Consider the following 6000-nt stretch of genomic DNA (forward strand, 5'->3'; position numbering starts at 1 on the left):
TCGTAAAAGTACTTTGTACGATTACGAATCAATCCGATTTTGATTCAATTTGTTCATGATTATTTTGATGAGATATTGAACAAATTGAATAACTCTAATGAAACACATTTAGATTCATTTGATTATCTATCATGATTGATTAATCATCATATTTGGTATAGAAGTGTTAGATGAATATGGCTAAGTGGAAAGTGTTCATATGGCTAACTTCGGTTGACTATTATTGAGCCAATTCGGCATACACGTTTAGGTACGGTTATCGATATCTTAATGAACGTATATTTAATTTGTGTGTAACAAGCTAAGAATACCCACCTTAATGATCTTACTTGGAAATATGCATGTAGAGTTTATATATCTATCCCTTCTCAATCAGTATGTATAGACTAAGGAGTCCATGAACCTGATTGCTAAGAAGAGTAGTTGGAAAATTTCAAAAATCGATATCCAAGATCAACCTAGACGTACCCAAATAATCAAATCGGAATTCTTCCAAGTAATAAACATGTTATCTATTTTTTAAGATATGAATTCTACAAAAAAGAAGTCTCCTAATCACAATTATATGGACTTATCTTCTAAGATTGAATACGTACTAATTGCGTAAATTATATTATAAAGATAAATAATATAATGCGGAAAGTGAAAACACAAGACACCAGAATTTTTGTTAACGAGGAAACTGCAACAGCAGAAAAACCTCGGGACCTCATCCAGATTTGAATATCAAACTGTATTAAGCTGCTACAGAAAAGTAGTACAAATTTTTTCAATTTTACCAAACGCGTTGATTAAAGATTGAATAGCTTTTTCTAATTTTACCTTCTTCAATCGGTCATGGTACGAATTCTGCCAAGTAATAAACTTGTTATCTATTTTTTAAGATACGAATTCTACAAAAAACAAGTCTCGTAATCACAATTATATGGACTTATCTTCTAAGATTGAATAAGTACTACTTGTGTAAATCCTATTATGAAGATAAATAATATAATGTAGAAAAGGAAAATATAAGACACCAGAAGTTTTGTTAACGAGGAAACTGCAACAGTAGAAAATCCCCGGGACCTCATCCAGAATTGAATACCAAACTGCATTAAGCTGCTACAGACAAGTACTACAATTTTTTTCCTTTTAACCAAACGCGTTGATTAAAGATTGAATAGCTTCTTCTAATTTTACCTTCTTCAATCGGTCATGGTGACCGAAAACCCTACTAATTTTTCAATGAAATGAGAGTTCAGAAAGTCATGCACAGTAATGTCATGACTCCCCGTTCGATGGAGTTTGTTTTTAAAAGGATAAGTTTTGCTATCCAAAAAGGGCTTGCGGTGCAGCTTGTTACTCGCTTGCCTTCTATGTAAAGGACTCTATCTGTCATCGTTTTCTTTATTTATTTATTTTAATATAAAATTAAAATATGAGAAGTCATTTAGCTATAAAAAAATGAGAGTAAAAATCATGTAAATACCTCTTACATAAGTTTCGAGGAAAAATAGCCGTCTCATCCCATTCATATTACTATCTAAATCAACCTTATTATTGCCTTAAATTTGAAAATCCCCAAATAATTGATTAAAGGAAAATTTGTTGTTTGGTCCTAAGCCCATATATTTAGTTATAGTAGGGTCCAACCGGTTTTTATACTTATCAGTAGGTCCATAATATTTTGAAAAGAGCAAAATGACGAGCTTACCCTAGTAGTTACCACGTGTGAAGAATGCACCCACTATCTATTCTCGTACAAAACCGCTTAAACGGTCAGAAAAATCATTAATGTTTATAACGTTACACAGAGAAACTGAAATATTAACAGAGAAAATTCAAAGAGAATCTCAATCATTTTGAGATATCCATATTCTAACAAAACAGATCTCAAAGTTCATTCGCAATCATACGATTTCCCTTTGAAAACAACGTCTGATTCAGAGAAAAATCTAAAAACCTAATAATGGTTACATGAAAAATCAAAAGAACAATCAGAGAAGAAGAAATAATAAGAGATGATAGTACTGCTCTTAGGTCATCAGAAGAAGAATCAGGAATTTCAAGACGAAAATCAAAGAGGAAAAAGAGTAACAAGGTTGAAACACCGAAATCGAAGAAAAAAACTTCAAAAAGTTCATCGGACGATGAATATACAGATGTACTAAAAAGAAGACGAAGAAAACCGAGTAACAACGCACCAATTCAGAAAAAAGGTACTATTTCTAACACTTTCAGTATATTTTTTGTTTTGGGGACATAGATCCACCAGTACATGTTAGAAGTACTGATTAAAAATTTATGAAAACCTATCAGAGTTTACATGCAACTTCTACTTTGTGTTTCTAGCACTTAGAATTGGCAGTACATAACTATAAAACTGTAGAATAAGAATCAAAAGTGATATGCAATTTGTTTCATTTTATTTCTAATACATAGAGCCAGCAGTACATATATCAAATACTGAGGTTTTTTCTTAATTAGGTTGTTTTTTGGCAGTACATAAGTCCAGTAGTGAATGGGTAACATTGTTTATGTGTCTATTTACCACTATTTGTGTTTCTGGCACATAATTGGCAGTACATAACTAAAAACTGAGACATTGTAGTGTTTATGTACTCTAAATTCATCTGTTTCTTTGTTTATGTGATAATGATCTTTGGATATGAACATAAGGCCAATAGTGATTGATTGTGTTTCTGAGATGATGAATGTGTAGTCCATAAATGTTGTACTGAAATAAAACCAATTAAATTTTGCAGGTAAGGTTGTGCCAAAATCTGTTAGGAAGTTGTATAGGTCTGGTTTCACAGCATTACATAGCCTGGTTGCCAGAATGAAGGCGAGTAAATATACTTTGAGTGAAGCCACATTGGAAAAGATAGCCGAATCTTCTTATGGACAGATGTTTTTGATGTTCTGGCACACTAAGTACTCAGAAAGTCATTGGGAAAAGTTGGAAGCTGCAGTGAAAAAGTACTTGAAGTGTTACAAAAGGGGTCGAGTCAAGAATGAGCTCACATTTGAGTTTGTTAGAAGAGGTGAAACACACATTATCACGTCGACACCAGAAAAAATGGGTGTAATGTTTGGAATGCCAAGAATGGCAGGAAGAAGAACTGATGACACCTTTTTGATGGTAGGTGGTGGATGGAGGCAGAAACCATTCTACATTAGACACTTTGGTGATAGCAACACGGTTACAAGACCAATGCTACAAGATGCCATCTTGAAACTGCTCAAGCGTACTGGTATCAAGAATTGTAAATCTGAAGGTGGCGAAGACAATGATGATGACAATGATGAACAAGTAACCGATAGTGAAGATGATGAAGATATGAAGTACAGGATACCAAGAGTAGAAACTGAACAAATAATTGAAGATATGGTTAAGCTATTATGCCTGTTTATGTGTATTACTTTGTTTTTTACAACAAAAGATGCTCATAAACTCAAAGAAAAGTACTTTGGTTTAGTTGATGATCTTGAGAAGTCAAAGAATGTATCTTGGCCTGACCTGATACATAGTTTCTTAGAGAAGAAAATCAATCAGAACTACAACACTCCCGAGGACATCACTGGTTGTGTCGTCTATTTGTTGGTATCGATCATCTAGTACAAGCTTTTTTTTTTCCAAGTACATATTTACTCTACTGTCATTTAAGTTTCTGTATTTGATTCTATTGATGTTATTTTTGTCATAGTTGTTGTATGCGGAGCATACTCACTTGGTGAAACCAGTGACGTTACCAGATGATCGATACCTTCCAAGAGCGGAAAGGTGGAACATCAAAGAAATATCTGTTGAGTTTCTAAAGGATATGGAGGCTTCACAATACACAGTAAGTCCCTAAGAAAAACAATACATATTACTAGGATAAGTTTTATTTCATGATGCTTCTTGTAGTTTTGGTTTAGGAAACAATGATGCACCAGTACATATCTAAAAAACTGATTAAAGTTGATGAATTTAAGTATAATTATTTGTGTTTTCATAAATAATTATACTTAAATGATTTGTTTTAGGTAGGACACTATCAGAAAAGCATTTTTCTGATTGACCAAAATGATTGTGTGTGTGTCATATGCACTATTTATTTGAGTACATATATGTTATACTGATACAAAAACTGGTTATATGTGTGCGTTATATGTACTTTTACAGTTCTCTAAAGAATTTAAGGATGAATATACTATGTATGAAAAATAAATGTTGAATGAAATTGCTCAAAGGCTTCCAGTTGAAGAAGTGCCATTGACAGTAGATTGGCAAGAAAAATTCGAGGATTTGGAAGTAAAGAATGAAGATTTGAGGCTGACAATTGCAGAAAAATGGTGTGAATTACAGAGCAGGAAAGAGGACGGCCTCCCCATTGATGTGAGTATCCTAGAAGAGCTTTTGAATGATATATATCACAGAGCTTACCCACCTCCACAACCAAACTCGGGAGAAGAAGAATCTAGCAGTAGCTCTGAAGAAGGGCATGATGATTTGGATGACACCGTTCCATCAGCAACTACTCCCTTGGTAACAGAGGATGAACAGGAAATTCCAGATGATACCCAAGAAAATTCGAATGAACAGGGAAATGCTACTCCAACAATTCCTGTTATGGGGGGCTCTGAAGAAAATCTCACACAGTTCGATATTGAAGTTTCACAGTTTAAAATTTGGGCTAGATCTGATTTGGAGCGAAAGGTGAAAGAGCTGCAAGAGGAAAAGAGCATGCCAGAACCATCACAGGTAAGTTATATTCTTTCTAGTATTAGTTTAGTTTGTAAAAAAATAAAAATTGTCAGTACATATATACTATACTGAAAAAACATACAAGTACATATCTGCAATACTGATTAAAAACATATCACCTTATGTTGAATAACAGACTGAAAAGGCTGAACTCCAACAAATAGCAGCGACACAAGTTCTGGGTAATATTGAAGTGGAAATTGGTTCTCTTAGAGATAGACAGGTGAGCGAATTGAACGTTACACTAGTTACCAATTTTATACTTTGTCATCCTATAAAATAATACGGTTTGGCATTGCATTTATGTAGGGTGCATCGCTTGAAGAAATGTTGCCGAATATGCAGTTTATGCCTTTGGTTTGTGAGCTGCCGAGTCTCAAAGAACTGCATACCGTGACGATGGAGAAACTGATTGACCTGGCCATCCATGGGAAGGGTATTTATACCGATGAGTACTCAAAATATCTACAAGCTGAAATTATGGGAGATCCTTATCCATCCTTAGGAATTCTTAGTCTGGAGTACCCGTCGACTGGTAGTTTACCAAGCTTGGAAAAAATGGAATCTTCTCAAATCTTCGACAAATTTTATGCTAAAGATCTGGATCCTCCATCACAAGTTTCAAGACCAACTTTTGACTTGGGTTTAGGACCAAGTGATCAAAATGGAGAAGAGGTGTAGCATCCTGCAATTGATCTAGGTGCACCTGATCCACCTCAAATCCATCTTGCAGTTGCGCCTGCGCATAATGAAGCTCCAGCTGCTATAGGAGCATCAGATCAAGCTCAAACGGATCCCTCGGATGAGCAAGCTCAAATCGATACTGCACCTATACTTAATGAAGCCTCTGCAATTGTTTTAGCTGCAGCTGAAAAAGCTCGTTTGAAAGCTGATCTTCAGCAACCTGAACAAGAAGTATGAACATGTTCTAAACCTAGTACATATATCCTTCTGATACATATAACCAGCAGTACGTATATCAATTTTTGGTCAAATAGCTCGTAGTCTGATTTGTTTCAAATGCAGGGAATAAGGAAACCTTGGGATCCCATTCCATTCAATGAAGTAGAAAGGAAGAAGAAAATGAAGAATGACAGAAAACAACAGCCTAGTAAACAATTAGAGAGTCTTGTAAGTACCTAAATCTACTTCTGTTTAATGAATTTATGTTTTGTTTTTAATGATGCTTTTAGCATATGTACTAATGCTGCCGATTCTCAAACAGAAGTATCCAGTTTTAGATGCTGAAAAGGCAGAGGAAGCTCGAC

This window comes from Papaver somniferum, chromosome 7 (assembly GCF_003573695.1).
Source record: "Papaver somniferum cultivar HN1 chromosome 7, ASM357369v1, whole genome shotgun sequence".
Classification (NCBI taxonomy): Eukaryota; Viridiplantae; Streptophyta; class Magnoliopsida; order Ranunculales; family Papaveraceae; genus Papaver; species Papaver somniferum.